The 20,377-nt window shown below is 45.7% G+C and overlaps 1 protein-coding gene and 1 pseudogene across 1 annotated transcript in view; one reads left to right on the top strand and one right to left on the bottom strand.

The window, feature by feature from the left end:
- The window catches only part of LOC144507517 (protein piccolo-like), a 351,797-nt gene that overhangs the window by 27,778 nt on the left and 303,642 nt on the right, over positions 1 to 20,377 (top strand). The gene's annotated exons all lie outside the window — the stretch shown is intronic.
- LOC144507614 (dynamin-like GTPase OPA1, mitochondrial pseudogene) lies at positions 2,231 to 10,534 on the bottom strand (annotated as a pseudogene).

Here is a 20,377-nt window from a genome sequence, read left to right on the forward strand (position 1 = left end):
CAATCCCATTTATCCTGGCTTTATCACCGTAACCCTGCACATTCTTTATTTTCAGATAGCTATCCAATTTCCTTTTGAACACCTCAATCAAACCTGCCTCCACCACTCCCTCACGAAGCTCATTCCGGACTCCAAACACCCTCTGGGTGCAAACGATTTTCCTTGCATCACTTTTACTCCTTTTGCCCATTATTTTGAATCTGTGCCCTCTAATTCTTGATGATCTCTTGAGTGGGAGCAGCAATGCAGAGTACCATAACTCTGTGCCTCACCACTACTCAAAAACAAACTTAATCTGGAAGGTGTAACTATTTGTAGTGCTATCCAGAACACCCAAAACTCCATGATACTGTTCATGTTGCTAATTAAGTACGATCTGACCCCGGGATTAATAAAGCACACAGTAGGTGACACTTAAATCAATCGCAATTAATTACTGAGGCATCCAAGCCATTTCATAATTTCTTAAATAATAAATGATCCTGCAGGTAAGTGAAGTATTGGAAGACAAGTAAGCAATATTGTCAAGTGTGTTATCGACGGGCAACGCCTAAGCACAATGTCAGTGGTAAGGGTAAAGTGGTAATTTTTCTGCCTTATTCATACCAGTATTCAACATTTTTAACGTGTAATTTTGCAAATAACTTTCAAATTTCTGTATGTGGCAACATTTATTGGGTTGTTAGGGGAGCCCGTACTCAGTGATGTCATCTTGGAATTTATGTTTCTGACAAGATATTCAGTGATAATTGGAGGAATGGGTCATTGTGAAGTTTCTGCTTTTACTCTAATGCTGACTCAGCATCAATGAAACTGTGTTCTGGATGTGGACTCGGTTTTATAGGAGGAAGGATTGTGTGTGGTGTTTTTCTGCCAAAGTAACCGTAGCATTGTCATGGATACAAGGCACTGTGACTAATACTGTCTTTGTTTGTAGAAGGAGTCCAGACATTTAATTTGCATAAGAGATGGTGTGACTTCAATACAGATACCTGTATATGAAGAAATAGGTAGTGCAGAGGAGAGAATTAGTGATGAGTATACATTTTATTGCCCCATTAGAATGTATTTACTTTTCCCATATATAGTTAGTAAAATAGAGGTCATATGAAGTAGAATTTATTATGCTGAAAGCTGTAATATTACAGTTAATTATATTAAATGTGAATACTCACACAGGAATGTTTGTTTACAGTGTTGGGATTAAATGTAGGTTTGCAGTGAAATGTAGATTTTTATTTCAATGCTCAGTTGTAACTTGAATGATTTACATATCTATATCCTGACAAAGTATTTGAAGCCTTCTTTTGTACAAAGGAAAATATCTTTATAATTCCACAAAAAATCATTTCTTGCTCCCATGAAGCTCTCATTACACCTCTTGTGGGCAGACTTGAGAAGCTGAAGCCATTCTCATTGGAGAAGAGAAGGTTGGAGGAAATTTGATCGAGGTGTTCAAAATCACAAGGGGTCTAGACAGGATAGAGAGGGAGAGACTGTTCCCATTGGCAGAAAGCCAGGGAACCAAAAGACACCAACTTAAAGTAATTGGCAAAAAAACCAGACCTAACATGAAAAATGGTTCTACACAGTGACTTGTTACACAGGCAGGGTGTGCGGTGGATGCAAATTCAAACATGGGTTTCAAAACAGAATTGAATAATTACCTGAAAAAAGAACATTTGCAGGGCTATGGGGAATGGGTGAAGGAGTGGGCCCAGGCAGAGAGTGGGCCCAGGCAGAGAGTGGGCCCAGGCAGAGAGTGGGCCCAGGCAGAGAGTGGGCCCAGGCAGAGAGTGGGCCCAGGCAGAGAGTGAGCCCAGGCAGAGAGTGAGCCCAGGCAGAGAGTGGACATGGAGAGGGAGCCCAGGCAGAGAGTGGACACAGAGAGGGAGCCCAGGCAGAGAGTGGACACAGAGAGGGAGCTGAGGCAGAGGGTGGACACAGAGAGGGAGCCGAGGCAGAAGGTGGACACAGAGAGGGAGCCGAGGGAGAGGGTGGTCACAGAGAGGGAGCCTAGGCAAAGTGTGGACACAGATTGCCTCCTTTATCCATGATTAGCGCAAGGCAATAATTCTACAGGAAATGGGCTGGTAAGACTTTCTTTTCGCGTGGTGAATCATCCTCTGGGGGGGTGGGGGGGGGAGGAGGAGAGGGGGCGTGTTGGATCATCCTCTGGGGGGGGCGGTGGGAGGATGGGGCATGTATGGCAGTGTGTGACGAGACTGTGTTATTTTTCTTGATGAAGAGCTTCAATGAATACTTCTAACAACGGCAACGTTCCAATGAGACAGGGCAGTTATGGTAGGTTACAGGAACCATGGTGTACGAAAGCTGTAACGAATTTAGTCAAGAAGAAAAGAATAGCCTACAAAAGGTTCAGGGAGCTAGGCAATGTTCGAAATCTAGAAGAGTATACGACTAGTAGGAAGGAACTTAAGAGGGAAATTAGAAGAGCAAGAAGGGATCATGAGAAGGCCTTGGCAGACAGGATAAAGGAAAACCCCAAGGCATTCTACAAGTATGTTAAGAGCAAGAAGATAAGATGTGAAGGAGTAGGACCTATCAAATGTGACGGTGGGAAAGTCTGTATAGAACCGGTAGAAGTAGCAGAGGTACTCAATGAATACTTTACTTCAGTTTTCACAGTGGAAAAGGATCTTGGTAGTTGCAGTGCAGACTTGCAGTGGACTGAGACGATTGAGCATGTGGACATTCGGAAAGAGGATGTGTTGGAGCTTTTGAAAAGCATCAAGTTAGATAAATCACCGGGACCGGATGAGATGTACCCGAGGTTACTGTGGGAGGCGAGGGAAGAGATTGCTGAGCCTCTGGCAATGATCTTTGCGTCATCAATGGAGATGGGAGAGGTTCTGGAGGATTGGAGGATTGCGGATGTGGTTCCGTTATTCAAGAAAGGGAGAAGAGATAGCCCGGGAAATTATAGACCAGTGAGTCTAACTTCAGTGGTTGGTAAGTTGATGGAGAAGATCCTGAGAGGCAGGATTTATGAACATCTGGAGAGGAATAGTATGATCAGAAATAGCCAGCACGGCTTTGTCCAAGACAGATCATGCCTTACGAGCCTAATTTAATTTTTTGAAGATGTAACGAGACGCATAGATGAGGAAAGAGCGGTAGATGTAGTTCATATGGATTTCAGCAAGGTGTTTGATAAGGTGCCCCATGCAAGGCTTATTGAGAAAGTGAAGGGGCATGGGATACAAGGGGACATTGCCTTGTGGATCCAGAACTGGCTTGCCCACAGAAGGCAAAGAGTGGTTGTAGATGGGTCTTTTTCAGCATGGAGGTCGGTCACCAGTGGAGTGCCCCAGGGATCTGTTCTGGGACCCTTGCTCTTTGTGATTTTTATAAATGACCTGAATGAGGAAGTGGAAGGATGGGTTGGCAAGTTTGCTGATGACACAAAGTTTGGTGGTGTTGTGGATAGTGTAGAGGGATGTCAGCAGTTGCAACGAGACATAGATAAGATGCAAGACTGGGCGGAGAAGTGGCAGATGGACTTCAACCCAGGTAAGTGTGCGGTGGTTCATTTTGGCAGGTCGAATAGGATGGAAGAATATAATATTAAGGGTAAGACGCTTGGCAGTGTGGAAGATCAGAAGGATCTTAGGGTCCAAGTTCATAGGACACTCAAAGCAGCGTCGCAGGTAGAGGCTGTGGTTAAGAAGGCGTATGGAATACTGGCCTTCATCAACAGAGGAATTGAGTTTAGAAATCGGGAGATAATGTTGCAACTGTATAGGACCCTGGTCAGACCCCACCTGGAGTACTGTGCCCAGTTCTGGTCGCCTCATTACAGAAAGGATGTGGAAGCCATAGAAAGGGTGCAGAGGAGATTTACAAGGATGTTGCCTGGATTAGGTGGCATGCCTTATGAGGATAGGTTGAGAGAGCTAGGTCTTTTCTCCTTGGAGAAGCGAAGGATGAGAGGTGACCTGATAGAGATGTATAAGATGTTGAGAGGTATTGATAGAGTGGATTCTCAGAGGCTTTTACCCAGGGTTGAAATGGTTGCCACAAGAGGTCACAGGTTTAGGGTGCTGGGGAGTAGGTACAGAGGTGATGTTAGGGGTACGTTTTTCACTCAGAGGGTGGTGGGTGCGTGGAATAGGCTGCCGGTAGTGGTGGTGGAGGCGGATTCGATAGGGTCTTTTAAGAGACTTTTGGATAAATTCATGGAAGTTAGTAAGATAGAGGGTTATAGGTAAGCCTAGTAGGTCGGGAAATGTTCGGCGAAACTTGTGGGCCGAAGGGCCTGTTTGTGCTGTAGCTTTTCTATGTTCTATGTTCTTTGTTCTAACTTCTCTTGAGTCTCATGAACCCTTTTGAGGTCCTCTGCTAGTTGAACTCGCCTTCCTGTCAACAGTTGAATTTTTTTAGCGTTGTCATCAGCAAAACCCTCCAACACTTCTTTCACATTCTTTTCGAGGCGTCTCACTTCAGTATTTGTTAGCTGTTGTCAGAGTGTGTTTGCTGTAATAGCTGGCATTCGCTGAATGCGCCAGAACAGGATAACGTTATTGCATTCAAGCTCAGAATCTACAAAATGCCTTTGGTAATAGTGGAAACCTCTTCTGCAAAGATTACAATGGTTCAGCGATTCCATTAGGAAGTGTTTTCGGTAAACCTGGTGCCAAGTATCTTTAATCAGAATGGTGCCCACATCTACATTTTTGGCCTCCAGGTTGTTACGAACTGTTGTAACTTCCTGGTTGGCAAGATAAGCTGTATGTTCCTCAGTGATTATTAGCAACCGTTCCAGTTTGGTTTTGGTTTCATTTCGAACATGCTGTTCTGGAGACCGTGGTTTCCAGTAGAAACACCTTTCTTGCCAATCTGGCCCCCCCATATCATGAATTACAGATCCAGTATCTCAAAGACGGGTTTGCAAGGTTTCTTCCAGGAAATGAATGGCTGCATCCCATTGCTGTTTGTCAGATATGGAACGATCTTCTAAAGCATTGTGCTGGATGACTCACAGACTGGGCCTGCTCATCCCATCTGTGACATTTTATACTTTCATCTTTAACAGCATGTTTTAGTTTGTCAAAGATATCATCATGGTCCTTCCCTTTGTGCTCTGACAGAAATCGAGCAAGTTCATCCTCCAAGGTTCCCCAAGCAACCTCTACTGCTTTATGAGGCAACTGTTTGTCAGTCCACCACTTGAGCTTGATGTCCACTGTGGTATTGAATGTGCCTGAATTCACAGACTGGGCAGCAGGAAGGTCAATATTCTCTATCACACGTGTAGAGACTCTTTCCCACAGTTTCCTTTGTAGAATCTCTTCCCAGTGTTTTGGAGTAACCTGACCTAAGCTGATCACTTCATCCAGAATTCCATTCTTCGCCTTCTCGTATAGTTCATTCCTGTCGAGTTCCCTCAGCCGAGGATAGTTGATCTTCCATTCAGTTTCAAGGTTGAAGCGAGTAGCTTTAAATGCATCACCCTGTTGTTCCACAGACTCGCGCACCATCTTCCAGAAACAGTCTGAAACTGCTCGGCTCAAGTTCTTAGTTGTCACTTGATGTGCTTTCAGCATCCCTGTCTTCAACAATTTTGAATTCTGAAAGAACTCTCCTTCATAATCTTTTATGGAATCAATACCTTCATTCGTGTTGCCTCGACCGGTAACGACTGCAAAGTAATCCAAAGCCTTCATTGGAAACAACTTGCCTTCCACAATCTGTTGAATCCGACTTGGACTGGCGAGGTTTTTCTCAGCTAGATCCACTTTGGTCAACACAAAGATGGTCCTTCTGCCTTGAGAGTCCATCTGGCTCACCAAGTCAGTTACAATACTGCGTTCAGCATCTGCTGAACCATCTTGGGAAGCTTTTTCCCAGGTCGGTGGTGACGTTCACGAGGGCTCCTAGGTTCAAGGTGAGGGGGGGCGGCGGGGGGTTTAGCACGGATATCAGAAGGACGTATTTTACACAGAGGGTGGTGGGAGCCTGGAATGCGCTGCCGAGCAAGCTGGTGGAGGCGGACACACTGGGAACGTTTAAGACTTATCTAGATAGCTACATGAACGGAGTGGGAATGGAAGGATACAAAAGAATGGTCTCGTTTGGACCAGGGAGCGGCGCGGGATTGGAGGGCCGAAGGGCCTGTTCCTGTGCTGTTTTGTTCTTTGTTCTTTGTTCTTGTCCCATGATCATATTATAAAGTAGTTGTGTTCTGTGTTGTGAATCAAGCACTGCTAGGAGTTGTTTTTTTTAAAATGTATTTCTTATCAACAAAAAATTTGGTGTGGCGCGAGCAAATTTTTATTCTGAAAGTGCGGTCCAGTGAAAAAAGTTTGGGAACCACTGCTTTAGAAGATCGTTCCATGTCTGACAAAGAGCAGTGGGATGCAGCTATCCATTTCCTGGAAGAAACCTTGCAAACCCGTCTTCGAGATACTGGATCTGTAATTCGTGATACGTGGGGCCAGATTGGCATGAAAGGTGGTTCTACTGGAAATCACGGTCTCCAGAACAGCATGTTCGAAGTGAAACCAAAACCGAACTGCAACGGCTGTCAAACATCACTGAGGAACATACAGCTTATCTTGCTAACAGAAGGATGGTGGAGAGAGACCAGCGATCGAGGTAGGTTGGGGCTGTGCTCTGCCGAGGGGGGGCCTGCCTCCCGGGGGGGGGTGTCTGCCGGGGTGGTTAGCGGGGTGTTCGTGAAGCATGGTCGAGGAGGATGGTGACTTCACAAGGACAGAGAGGGCTTCGGACGTTCCCCTGCAGAATATAAATCCACTTCGGACTTTTATTCTGCAGGTCGCTAAAAGCGCAGATCCGGAATGGGTCAGAAGACGGTAAAGTGGGATTTGGCGGTAGGGTTGGGCGCGCAGTTCATTAAGTCGATTTAAATACATGCTAATGCATTTAAATCGTCGGGCCGCCTGATTCGGGTGTCGGTAAAGCTGCGATCTGCTCAGAATCGGGTGCAGATCACGGTATAAGCCCGACGCCCAACTTTATCGCGGGCGCGAAGTTTTGGTAAAATCGGGCCCTTAGAGTCAAGAAGTCTAGAACAAAGAATAAAGAAAAGTACAGCACAGGAACAGGCCCTTCGGCCCTCTAAGGCTGTGCTGATCATGATGCCCGAACTAAACTGAAAAAAAACCTTCTACCCTTGCTCAGACCGTATCCTTCTATTCCCTTCCTATTCATGTACCCATCCAGATGCCTCTTAAATGTGCCTACCTCCACCACCTCCTCTGGCAGCAGGTTCCAGGCACGCACCCCTCTCTGTGTGAAAAATGTTCCCTGCACATCTCCCTTAAACTTTCCCCCTCTCACCTTGAACCTATCTTTTCTTTCTTAAATAGATTCAGTGACCTGGCCTCCACAGCTTTCTGTGAGAGAGATTTCCAAGGTTCATCATCCTCTGAGTGAAGAGGTTTCTCCTCATCTCAGTCCTAAATGTCCTACCTCATATCCTAAAACTGTGACCCCCTTGTTCAGAACCCCCTCCCTCCATGCCACCCCACCCCCCCCGCCCGCCCGGTCCAGCCAGAAGAAACAACATCCTTGCATCCAGTCTGTCGAGCCCTGTCAGAGTTTATACGTTTCAATGAGATCCTCTCTCATTCTTCTGAATTCCAGTCAATACAGGCCCAGTTGACCCAATCTGTTTTCAAACGAGAAGTCTGTCATCACAGGAAACAATCTGGGGAACATTTGCTGCACTTCCTCTGTGAAAAGTATATCCTTTCCTGGATGAGAAGACCAAAACTGCACACAATACTCCAGATGTGGTCTCAGCAAGGCTCTGTACAGCTGCAGTAAGACATCCTTGCTCCCATACTCAATGCCTCCTGCAATGAAGGCCAACATACTATTTGCCTTCCTAACTGCTTGTTGTACCTGCGCGCTTGCTTTCAGTGACTGGTGTATAAGGACATCCCTTTCTACATTAACATTTCCCAATCTATCGCCATTTAAACAATGCTCTGCCATTCTGTTTCTCCATCCAAAGTGAATAATTTCACACCTATGTACATGAGGATTGTGCCACATTTGCACCTCTCTTCACTCCAAAGACCGATGTAAAAATAAGGTTTGGCACAACAATAAACTGAATTTCAAAAACAAAGTTGAGGTTTTAAGGAAATTAAGAGTAATTGAGCAACAGCACAGTAATGTCATAGCAACAAATTAAATTTCATAAAGTCAACAAAACGAAGGAAATTGTCATCGACTTCAGGAAGCGTAGAGGAGAACATACCCCTGTCTACATCAGCGGGGACGAAGTAGAAAGGATCGAAAGCTTCATGTTTTTAGGTGTCCAGATCACCAACAAACTGTCCTGGTCCCTCCATGCCGACACTATAGTTAAGAATGCCCACTAACGCCTCTATTTTCTTAGAAGACGAAGGAAATTTGGCATGTCAGCTACGACTCTCACCAACTTTTACAGATGTACCATTGAAAGCATTCTTTCTGGTTGTATCACAGCTTGGTCTGGGCTCCTGCTCTGCTCAAGACTGCAAGGAACTACAAAAGGTCTTGAATGTAGCCCAATCCATCACACAAACCAGCCGTCCATCCATTGACTCTGTCTACACTTGCAGCTGCCTCGGCAAAGCAGTCAGCATAATTAAAGACCCCACGCACCCCGAACATTCTCTCTTACACCTTCTTCTGTTGGGAAGAAGATACAAAAGTCTGATGTCACGTACCAACCCACTCAAGAACAGCTGCCATCAGACTTTTGAATGGACCTATCTTGCATTAAGTTGATGTTTCTCACTGGAGCGACGGAGGTTGAGGGGAGACCTGATAGAAGTCTGCAAGATTATGAGAGGCATGGACAGTCAGAAGCTTTTTCCCAGGGTGGAATAGTCAATTTATAGGGGGCATAGGTTTAAGGTGTGAGGGGCAAGGTTGAAAGGAGATGTACGAGGCAGATTTTTTACACAGAGAATAGTGGGTGTCTGGAACTCGTTGCCGGGGGAGGTAGTGGAAGCGGATATGGTAGTGACTTTTAAGGGGCGTCTTGACAAGTACCTGAATAGGATGGAAATAGAGGGGTATGGTCCCCAGAAGGGTAGGGGGTTTTAGTTAAGTCGGGCAGCATGGTCGGTGCAGGCTTGGAGGGCCGAAGGGCCTGTTCCTGTGCTGTAATTTTCTTTGTTCTTTTTCTACACCCTAGCTATGACTGTAACACTACATTCTGCACTCTCTTGTTCCTTCTCTATGAACGGTATGCTTCATCTGTATAGCACGCAAGAAACAATACTTTTCACTATATGCTAATGCATGTGACAATAATAAATCAAATCAAAAATCAAAGTAAGCAATAATGACGAGAGTTTGAGATGCTCGGTGTATGTGGGTGGGTGAGTGAGAGGGGGTGAAAAAAGACTAGCATAAGGCAAACTCTCAATCAGCCCTACATCTCAGTCTCTCACACTCTACCGACACACTCACTCAGTCTCTCACACTCACCCCAATCACTAACTCAGTCGCTCACTCACCCCAATCACTCACTCAGTCTCTCACACTCACCCCAATCACTAACTCAGTCGCTCACTCACCCCAATCACTCACTCAGTCTCTCACACTCACCCCAATCACTAACTCAGTCGCTCACTCACCCCGACACACTCACTCAGTCTCTCACACTCACCTCGATCACTAACTCAGTCGCTCACTCACCCCGACACACTCACTCAGTCTCTCACACTCACCTCAATCACTAACTCAGTCGCTCACTCACCCCGACACACTCACTCAGTCTCTCACACTCACCTCAATCACTAACTCAGTCGCTCACTCACCCCGACACACTCACTCAGTCTCTCACACTCACCCCAATCACTAACTCAGTCGCTCACTCACCCCGACACACTCACTCAGTCTCTCACACTCACCTCAATCACTCACTCAGTCGCTCACTCACCCCGACACACTCACTCAGTCTCTCACACTCACCTCAATCACTCACTCAGTCGCTCACTCACCCCGACACACTCACTCAGTCTCTCACACTCACCTCAATCACTCACTCAGTCGCTCACTCACCCCGACACACTCACTCAGTCTCTCACACTCACCCCGACACACTCACTCAGTCTCTCACACTCACCTCAATCACTCACTCAGTCTGGCTCGCATATTCAGTGATAACTCCTCCTCTGACTGAGTCTCTTTGCTCTTTTCAACCCTGTTGTGCAGCATGGACATTTCTCCCTTTATTTTGTTTAAATGGTGTCTTGGTTCGTTCTTGCTTCTTATTTTATTTATTGCTCACTTTACTGTGTAGACCACAAACTAATCTGTCCTGAATCATGTCATTCAGCACATCCACAAACTCATAATATTCTGCAAGTCTTCTAAACATCGCCACAAATTGCACAATTGACTCTCCCTCCTCTTGGTTTCTTTGCCGGAAGCTAAAGTACTCTTCAGTCCCCAGGGATTTTGGTAAAATATGTGCTTGCAGAATGTCCACAATCTGTTTATGCAACTTAACCACTTCAATCACACCCTGATGCTCTGTGTGCATGACCCAAACAACTTCAGGAGTATGGCTGGAGTATGGCATACTTATTTAAATAACTGACCTCCAGAAAATATTGGTAAATACACGCACCCAAGATATGCTTGCGTCTTTTTGGAGAAAGTTCACTATCATTTGTAAACAGAACTCGATAGTGAGGGGATTACTGATATGGAGTTATGTTGATTATTACTGCCAGATCATTAAAGAATGTGTGATTGTTGTATTCCCAGTAGATGTTACTGGGAATAACAAAGGTTTGAGATGTGTCTATTTTAACACCAGGAGTGTAGTGAATAAAGTGGATGAGCTTAGAGTGTGGATCGATGCTTGGAAGTGTGATGTGGTGGCCATTACGGAGACTTGGGGACAGGGACAGGACTGGATACTTGAGGTGCTGGGTTTCAGATGTTTCAGAAAGGACAGAGAGGGAGGCAAAAGATGGGGGGAGTAGCACTGCTGATCAGGGATAGTGTCACAGCTGTAGAGAAGGTGGAAGCCATGGAGGGATTGTCTACGGAGTCTCTGTGGGTGGAAGTTCGGAGCGGGAAGGGGTCGATAACTTTGCTGGGTGTTTTCTACAGGCCGCCCAATAGTAACAGGGATGTTGAGGAGCAGATAGGGAAACAGATCCAGGAGAGATGTAGTAATCACAGTAAGAGTTTTAACAACACCAGGTTAAAGTCCAACAGGTTTGTTTGTTAGCAAACACCATTAGCTTTCGGAGCGCTGCTTCTTCGTCAGATGGAGTGGAAATGTGCTCTCAAACAGGGCACAGAGACACAAAAATCAAGTTACAGAATACTGATTAGAATGCGAATCCCTACAACCAGCCAGATCTTAAAGATACAGACAACGTGGGTGGAGGGAGCATTAAGCACAGGTTAAAGAGATGTGTATTGTCTCCAAACAGGACAGCCTGCAAGTCCAGGAGGCAAGCTGTGGGGGTTACTGATAATGTGACATAAATCCAACATCCCGGTTTAGGCCGTCCTCATGTGTGCGGAACTTGGCTATCAGTTTCTGCTCAGCAACTCTGCGCTGTCGTGTGACATGAAGGCCACCTTGGAGAACGCTTACCTGAAGATCAGAGGCTGAATGCCCGTGACTGCTGAAGTGCCCCCACAGGAAGAGAACAGTCTTGCCTGGTGATTGTCGAGCGGTGTTCATTCATCCGTTGTCGTAGCGTCTGCTTGGTTTCCCCAATGAACCATGCCTCGGGACATCCTTTCCTGCAGCGTATCAGGTAGACAACGTTGGCCGAGTTGCAAGAGTAGGTACCGTGTACCTGGTAGATGGTGTTCTCACGTGAGATGATGGCATCCGTGTCAATGATCTGGCATGTCTTGCAGAGGTTGCTGTGGCAGGGTTGTGTGGTGTCGTGGTCACTGTTCTCCTGAAGGCTGGGTAGTTTGCTGCGGACAATGGTCTGTTTGAGGTTGCGCGGTTGTTTGAAGGCAAGAAGTGGGGGTGTGGGGATGGCCTTGGTGTTGTTAAAACTCTTACTGTGTTCACCCCAGTCCAACGCCGGCATCTCCACATCGAGATGTAGTAATAACAGGGTTGTCGTGATGGGAGACTTTAATTTCCCAAACATCGATTGGAATATCCCTAGGGTAAGGGGTTTGGATGGGGAGGAGTTTGTTAGGTGTGTTCAGGAGGGTTTCCTGACACAGCATGTGGATAAGCCTACAAGAGGAGAGGCTGCACTCGATCTGGTACTGGCTAATGAGCCTGGACAGGTGTCGGATCTCTCAGTGGGGGAGCATCTTGGGGATAGTGATCATAACTCTATCTTCTTTACGCTAGCATTGGAAAGAGATAGGATCAGGCAAGCTAGGAAAGTGTTTATCTGGAGTAAGGGGAAATAGGAAGCCATCAGGCAGGAGATTAGAGGTGTAAATTGGAAGGAGGTATTCTCGAGGAAAAGTACCAAAGTAAGGTGGCAGATTTTCAAGGAATGTTTGTCTGGAGTTCTGCATGACAACGTTCCGATGAGACAGGGAGGTTTTGGTAGGTTACGGGAACCGTGGTGCACGAACGCTGCGCTGAACCTAGTCAAAAAGAAAAGGAAAACGTACAAAAAGTTCAGAGAGCTTGGCGATGATAGGGATCTCGATGAGTATACGGCTTGTAGGAAGGGACTTAAGAAAGAAATTAGAAGAGCCAGAAGGGGTCACGAGAAGGCCTTGGCAGGTAAGATTAAGGAGAACCCTAAGGCTTTCCATAAATATGTGAAGAGTAAAAGGATGAGATGTGAAGGAATAGGACCTATAAAATGTGAAGGTGAGAAAGTCTGTACAGAACCGGAAGAAATAGTAGAGGTGCTTAATCAATATTTTACCTCGGTATTCACGGTGGTAAAAGACCTGGGTGGTTGTACTACAGGATTGAGGTGGACTGAAAAGATTGAGTATGTGGACATTAAGAAAGAGGATGTGTTGGAAAGTTTGAATAGCATCAAGATAGATAAGTCACCGGAATCAGATGGGATGTACCCCAGGTTACTGTGGGAGGTGAGGGAAGAGATTGCAGAGCCTCTGGCGATGATCTTTGCGTCGTCGATGGAGACGGGAGAGGTTCCGGAGGATTGGAGGATTGCGGATGTGGTTCCTATGTTCAAGAAAGGGAATAGGGATAGCCCAGGAAATTACCGACCGGTGAGTCTAACCTCAGTGGTTGGTAAGTTGATGGAGAAGATCCTGAGGGACAGGATTTGTGAACATTTAGAGAAGTTCAGTATGCTCAAAAGTAGTCAGCATGGCTTTGTCAAAGGCAAATCGTCCCTTACAAGCCTGGTGGAGTTCTTTGAAAATGTGACCAAACACATTGATGAAGGAAAAGCAGTAGATGTGGTTTACATGGACTTCAGCAAAGCGTTCGATAAGGTCCCCCATGCAAGACTTCTCGAGAAAGTGAGAGGGCATGGGATCCAAGGGGCCGTTGCCTTGTGGATCCAGAACTCGCTTGCCTGCAGAAGGCAGAGAGTGGTTGCAGATGGGTCTTTTTCTGAATGGAGGTTGGTCACCAGTGGAGTGCCCCAGGGATCTGTTCTGGGACCCTTGCTGTTTGTCATTTTCATAAATGACCTGGATGAGGAAGTGGAGGGATGGGTTGGTAAGTTTGCCGACAACACGAAGGTTGGTGGTGTTGTGGATAGTTTGGAGGGATGTCAGAAGCTGCAGCGTGACATAGATAGGAAGCAAGACTGGGCGGAGAAGTGGCAGATGGACTTCAACCCGGATAAATGTGTAGTGGTCCATTTTGGCAGGTCAAATGGGATGGAGGAGTATAATCTCAAGGATAAGACTCTTAGCAGTGTAGAGGATCATAAGGACCTTGGGGTCCGGGTCCATGGGACTCTTAAATCGGCCTCGCAGGTAGAGGAGGTGGTTAAGAAGGCGTATGGTGTGCTGGCCTTCATCAATCAAGGGATTGAGTTTAGGAGTCGGGAGATAATGATGCAGGTTTGTAAGACTCTCGTCAGACCCCACTTAGAGTACTGTGCTCAGTTCTGGTCGCCTCATTACAGGAGGGATGTGGAAATGATTGAAAGGGTGCAGAGAAGATTTACAAGGATGTTGCCTGGATTGGTTGGCATGCCTTATGAGGATAGGTTGAGGGAGCTCAGTCTTTTCTCCTTGGAGAGACGAAGGATGTGAGGTGACCTGATAGAGGTGTACAAGATGTTGAGAGGTATAGATCGGGTGGATTCTCAGAGGCTTTTTCCCAGGGCTGAAATGGCTGCTACGAGAGGACACAGGTTTAAGGTGCTGGGAAGTAGGTACAGAGGAGATGTCAGGGGTAAGTTTTTCACTCAGAGAGTGGTGGGTGAGTGGAATCGGCTGCCGTCAGTGGTGGTGGAGGCAAACTCGATAGGGTCTTTTAAGAGACTTCTGGATGAGTACATGGGACTTAATAGGATTGAGGGTTATAGGTAAGCCTCTATATAAACCTCGGTAGGTAGGGACGTGACTGGCGCAACTCGTGGGCCGAAGGGCCTGTTTGTGCTGTATTTTTTCTATGTTCTATGTTACAACTGGATGGGAAGGTTCCAGAATGGAACCTCCATTGATGCAAACAGCTGTGTTTAACATTACTCTAACTCAAGTTTTAACCTTTTCTGCACAAAACCAGTTAATTAAACTCACTTAAATCTATACTTTATCTCTAATGTCCAACATTGTAACATAGATTATGACAACTGCCTTTGCTTCTTGGCAGTGATAGATTGAGGTTTCGTTAGGAGGGTTGTGTAAAACAGGATTGGAAAGCTGCTGGAATTAGGTTTCTAACAGTTCCTGTCATCAGGACCCGGACCCCAAGGCCCTTCTGATCCTCTGCGCTGCTAAGATTCTTACCCTTGATATTATACTCCTTCATCCCATTTGACCTGCCAAAATGGACCACTACACATTTATCCGGGTTGAAGTCCATCTGCCACTTCTCCGCCCAATGTCTGAGGTCGAAGTGATGTAATTATTGATGGTTTTGTTATCGAGTACCCTTATTTAAGGTAATTCAAATCTCCATTTATTCAAACACCCTGGAGTTAAACATCTGGAAAACAATCTGCAGCGTGACTAGAGATAACAAGAAAATACCACTCAGTCTTCCTGGGGTCTGAGTAACCTTCAGAACCTCATTAAACGTTTATTGAAAAGCGATATTTGAGGCACATTTGTTGGTTCTGATCAGATAGGGAAAAACACCTTTATTCAAACTTCACATTTTGCACTGAAGTAGCATCACACAGTTCTCATTCTCTGTTTCGTGGACACAAATTGCATCAAAATTAGAATCTAAAAATGAGTTCATGTTTTATATTTAGTTGGTTACTACAGTTCTGTTTCTTTCTTGGGATTACTGGAATTCTAGCGGGTGGGGGGGCGGACCATGTAAAAGTCCTTTGAAGTCGGGTGGGAATGTCTGGTTTTGAGGCGAGTGCGGCTGGAGAATCCCACCCCCTGACTCCATCATTCCTTAAACTGGAGCCTGACTGGAAAACTCCACTCGATCTCCTTTGATTGGACAAATCAAGCTCATAATGAGTCTTATTAGCTAACCATCGCATGAAGCCAGTTCTAATTCCACGTCTCTGAAATTGGCGACATCAATAACCCTCATCTGCCTCCTTTCTCACCCAAACCTCTGCCCAAAGAGTTTGCAGAGAGACATCGACAGGTTAGGTGATTGGGCAAGAAAGCGTTTGCAGAAATTATTTGCAAAATGATATGCTTTTTCTTTCAACTAAACCATTAATACATTAATCCATTCCTGCCCGCGGGATGTTCTGGTCCTGCTAATAGTCACAGCCCCCCTTCTCTCCCCCCCCACCCCACCACCCCCACCCCCGGTCTCCCGGTTGTGTGGGGGTGCATAAAAACCCTGTTGGCAGTGGCAGGACCAGAAGGTGCAGCCACCGACTAATGGTGGGCCACCTCCAGAAAACATGACAATGGTGGAGAGGCAGAAAATACCACCCACTATCTTTCACTTCCTTCGTTAGCCATGCATCCTTTCCTGAGAACCTTTCTTACATCTGGAATCTTTTCTGCACCGCTACTAACCTATCCCTTTACCCAATTCCTCAGCTCACTTTAACCAGCTCTGTCTTCACACTCTCATCATTGTCTTTATTTTAAGTTTAAAACATTAGTTTTAGATTCATTCTTCACACCTCAAACTTATTGTCACATTCAAGTATATTATGATCACTGCTATTTAGGGATACCTTCACTCAGATCATTAATTAATCCTTGCTCATTCCATGTTATTAGCTCTGGTTTAACCTGCTCTCTGAACGGTGCTAAAATGTGCTGCTATCAGAAACTGAAACATAGAAACATAGAAAAACTACAGCACAAACAGGCCCTTTGGCCCACAAGTTGTGCCGAACACATCCCTACCTTCTAGACCTACCTATAACCCTCCATCCTATTAAGCTCCATGTACTCATCCAGGAGTCTCTTAAAAGACCCTATTGAGTTCGCTTCCACCACTACTGACGGCAGCCGATTCCACTCGCCCACCTCCCTCTGTGTGAAAAACTTCCCCCTAACATTTCCCCTGTACCTACCCCCCAGCACCTTAAACCTGTGTCCTCTCGTAGCAGCCATTTCCACCCTGGGAAAAAGCCTCTGAGAGTCCACCAGATCTATGCCTCTCAACATCTTCTATACCTCTATTAGGTCTCCTCTCATCCTTCGTCTCTGCAAGGAGAAAGGACCGAGCTCCCTCAGCCTATCCTCATAAGGCATGCCACTCAATCCAGGCAACAACCTTGTAAATTTCCTCTGCACCCTTTCAATCTTTTCCACATCCTTCTTATAGTGAGGCGACCAGAACTGAGCACAGTACTCCACGTGGGGTCTGACGAGGGTCTTATATAGCTGCATCATGATCCCCGACTCCTAAACTCAATCCCTCGATTGATAAAGATTGATAAAGATAAAGAACTGAGCATAGTACTCAGCCTGAAACTGGCCTGAAAACATTCTATAAAATCATTATCTTGGCAATCTTTCCAATCCGATTTGTCCCATCGATATATAGCATCACCCAGGATTAGTATTGTCTCATCAGCCCCCATTATTGCATCATGTAGACCCCCTCTGACTGTTACTGCTAGGGAGCCTATAGACTACTCCCACAAGTGACCTCTCACTTTACTTTTCATCTCCATGCAAACTGAATCTATATATTCTCTAAAACTGTTGTCATCTCTATTATACCAATTTCATCTTTAATTAACAGAGCTACCCCTCCACCTTTTCCCACCTTCCTGACTTTTCTAAATGACATGTACCCGTGAACATTCAGGTCCTAGTCTTTGTCATCTTGCAGCTGTGTTTCTATAATCACGATCAGATCTCACACATTTATTTCGATTTGTGCTGTTAATGAATCCATTTTGTCATGAATGTTATGTACATTCAGATACAAAGCTTTAGTTCTGCCTTTTTATTATTTTTGCAATCTCTAGCTTATCTGCTGGCATATTTTTAAGTTCTTAGACTATGTTCCTCTCTGCCACACTCTAATCATTATCCCTTACTGCCATCTTGTTCCCTTGCATTCACTATCTAATTTATCACATATTCTCAATCCTGATCCCCTATCCCCATGACTTAATTTAAAGTCCTCTCTACTGCCCGAGTTATGCAAACCACCAAAATATAGTTTCAGGTCAAGACCATGCCAACAGTACAGAACAAAGAACAAAGCAAATTACAGCACAGGAACAGGCCCTTCGGCCCTCCAAGCCTACACTGACCATGCTGTCCAACTGAACTAAAAACCCCTACCCTTTCGGGGACCATATCCCTCTATTCCCATCCTATTCATGTATTTGTCAAGACGCCCCTTAAAAGTCTCTATCGTATCCGCTTCCACGACCTCCCCTGGCAGCGAGTACCAGGCACCCACCACCCTCATTGTAAAAACCTTGCCTCATACATCTCCTTTAAACCTTGCCCCTCGCACCTTAAACCTGTGCCCCCAAGTAACTGACTCTTCCACCCTGGGAAAAAGCTTCTGACTATCCACTCTGTCCATGCCCCTCATAATCTTGTAGACTTCTATCAGGTTGCCCCTCAACCTCCGTCATCCCAGTGAGAAGAAACCAAGTTTTTCCAACCTCTCCAGCTCCCGCTTTTCCCAGTACAGGGACATTGCTGATGGAATTTCTCTGACCTGCTTCTGAGTGGCTGCTGCACAGTCCAGTTCAGGTCTGACTGTAGATTTCACTTGTAATTAACCTTCGAATTGATTGTATCTTTGCTGGATTTTTCAGATGGTCACTTGACAGATCTGACATGTCCAGCGTTTTGATGCCATCATTATCGAGAGCAATTTTAATTTCAGCAGCTTGTCTTATCTGCTTCAGAAATAGCGAGATACAGAAAATCCAGCTCAGTGCATTGCTGTAACAAGGTAAATTCAGATCTGAGATCTGTTGCCTCCAATTGAGTGTTAGAAATTTTGTGGCCATCTTTTAACTTTTTGTAACAGGTTTTTACATCAATGCAGATTTCCTCCAACTCTTTCAGTTACTGTAATTCTGAGTTGCAGCACCTTCAGTGGTCACTACCCCAGCTGATCATAGGTTGTCACTTGACTGCAGTAGTGGGCTGTTGAATTTCTGCCTCTTCCCAGTTTTAACTCTATGTTCCATTAATGGAGCAGTGATTTGGAAAGGAAAACCGGCTGCAGAATTCAAAACTCAAAGCAAACGGTGAAAAAAAATTTTTTTTTTCAGATTTCGAGCTGTGGGGTGTTGTTACTGTGTAGATTCTTCTTCCCAGCCCAGACTTTGGTGGCACAGTGGTTTACACTGCTGCCTCACAGCGCCAGGGACCCAGGTTTGATTCCCGGCTTGGATCACTGTCTGTGTGGAGTTTGTACATTCTCCCTGTGTCTGGGTGGGTTTCCTCCGGGTGCCCCGGTTTCCACCCACAGTCTGAAAGACGTGCTGGTTAGGTGCATGGACCCGAAAAGGCACCGGAGTGTGGTGACTAGGGGAATTTCACAGTAACTTCATTGCAGTGTTAATGTAAGCCTACTTGTGAACTAATAAATAAATTTAAAATGGGTTGGTAAGTTTGCCGACGACACGAAGGTTGGTGGGGTTGTGGATAGTCTGGAGGGATGTCAGAAGTTACAGAGGGACATAGATAGGATGCGAGACTGGGCGGAGAAGTGGCAGATGGACTTCAACCCAGATAAATGTGTAGTGGTCCATTTTGGCAGGTCAAATGGGATGAAGGAGTACAATATAAAGGGAAAGACTCTTAGTACTGTAGAGGATCAGAAGGACCTTGGGGCCCGAGTCCATAGGACTCTAAAATCGGCCCCGCAGGTGGAGGAGGTGGTTAAGAAGGCGTATGGTGTGCTGGCCTTTATCAATCGAGGGATTGAGTTTAGGAGTCTGGGGATAGTGATGCAGCTATATAAGACCCTCGTCAGAGCCCACTTGGAGTACTGTGCTCAGTTCTGGTCACCTCATTACAGGAAGGATGTGGAAAAGATTGAAAGGGTGCAGAGGCGATTTACAAGGATGTTGCCTGGATTGACTGGCATGCTTTATGAGGATAGGCTGAGGGAGCTTGGTCTTTTCTCCTTGGAGAGACATAGAATGAGAGGAGACCTAATAGAGGTATATAAGATGTTTGGAGGCATAGATCGGGTGGACTCTCAGAGGGTTTTTCCCAGGGTGGAAATGGCTGCTACGAGAGGACACAGGTTTAAGGTGCTGGGGGGTAGGTACAGGGGAAATGCTGGGGGGAAGTTTTTCACACAGAGGGTGGTGGGCGAGTGGAATCGGCTGCCGTCAGTGGTGGTGGAGGCAAACTCAATAGGGTCTTTTAAGAGACTCCTGGATGAGTACATGGGACTTAATAGGATGGAGGGTTATAGGTAGGCCTAAAAGGTAGGGATATGTTCGGCACAACTTGTGGGGCCGAAGGGCCTGTTTTGTGCTGTAGTTTTTCTATGTTTCTAAAAAGTAAAAATAACTTCAGCAGTAATAAATTCTGTGGTGTTTTGCTTCAAGTGAGACTACCTGCAGTCTGCTATTTAACTTTTGTTCCTGTTTAAACTTCACCACAGAAAATCTTTAACTATTTTAACTCTCGCAAATTCAAACAATGTCATTGGGACCCAATGCTTGTTGGTTGGAGTGAGGTGTGACCCCTGAACACAAGTACAGCGTGTAGAATCCCGACAATGATACAAATCCTTATTCTTGGTACTTCAGTTTTGATACTTGGTTCATGTTCACGCCAGCTTGTTTCTCCTGTGCAATTGGTGGAGCCTTGAATGTTTAGCAGTCACAATTGAGTTACAGAG

Source organism: Mustelus asterias, chromosome 19 (assembly GCF_964213995.1).
Source record: "Mustelus asterias chromosome 19, sMusAst1.hap1.1, whole genome shotgun sequence".
Classification (NCBI taxonomy): Eukaryota; Metazoa; Chordata; class Chondrichthyes; order Carcharhiniformes; family Triakidae; genus Mustelus; species Mustelus asterias.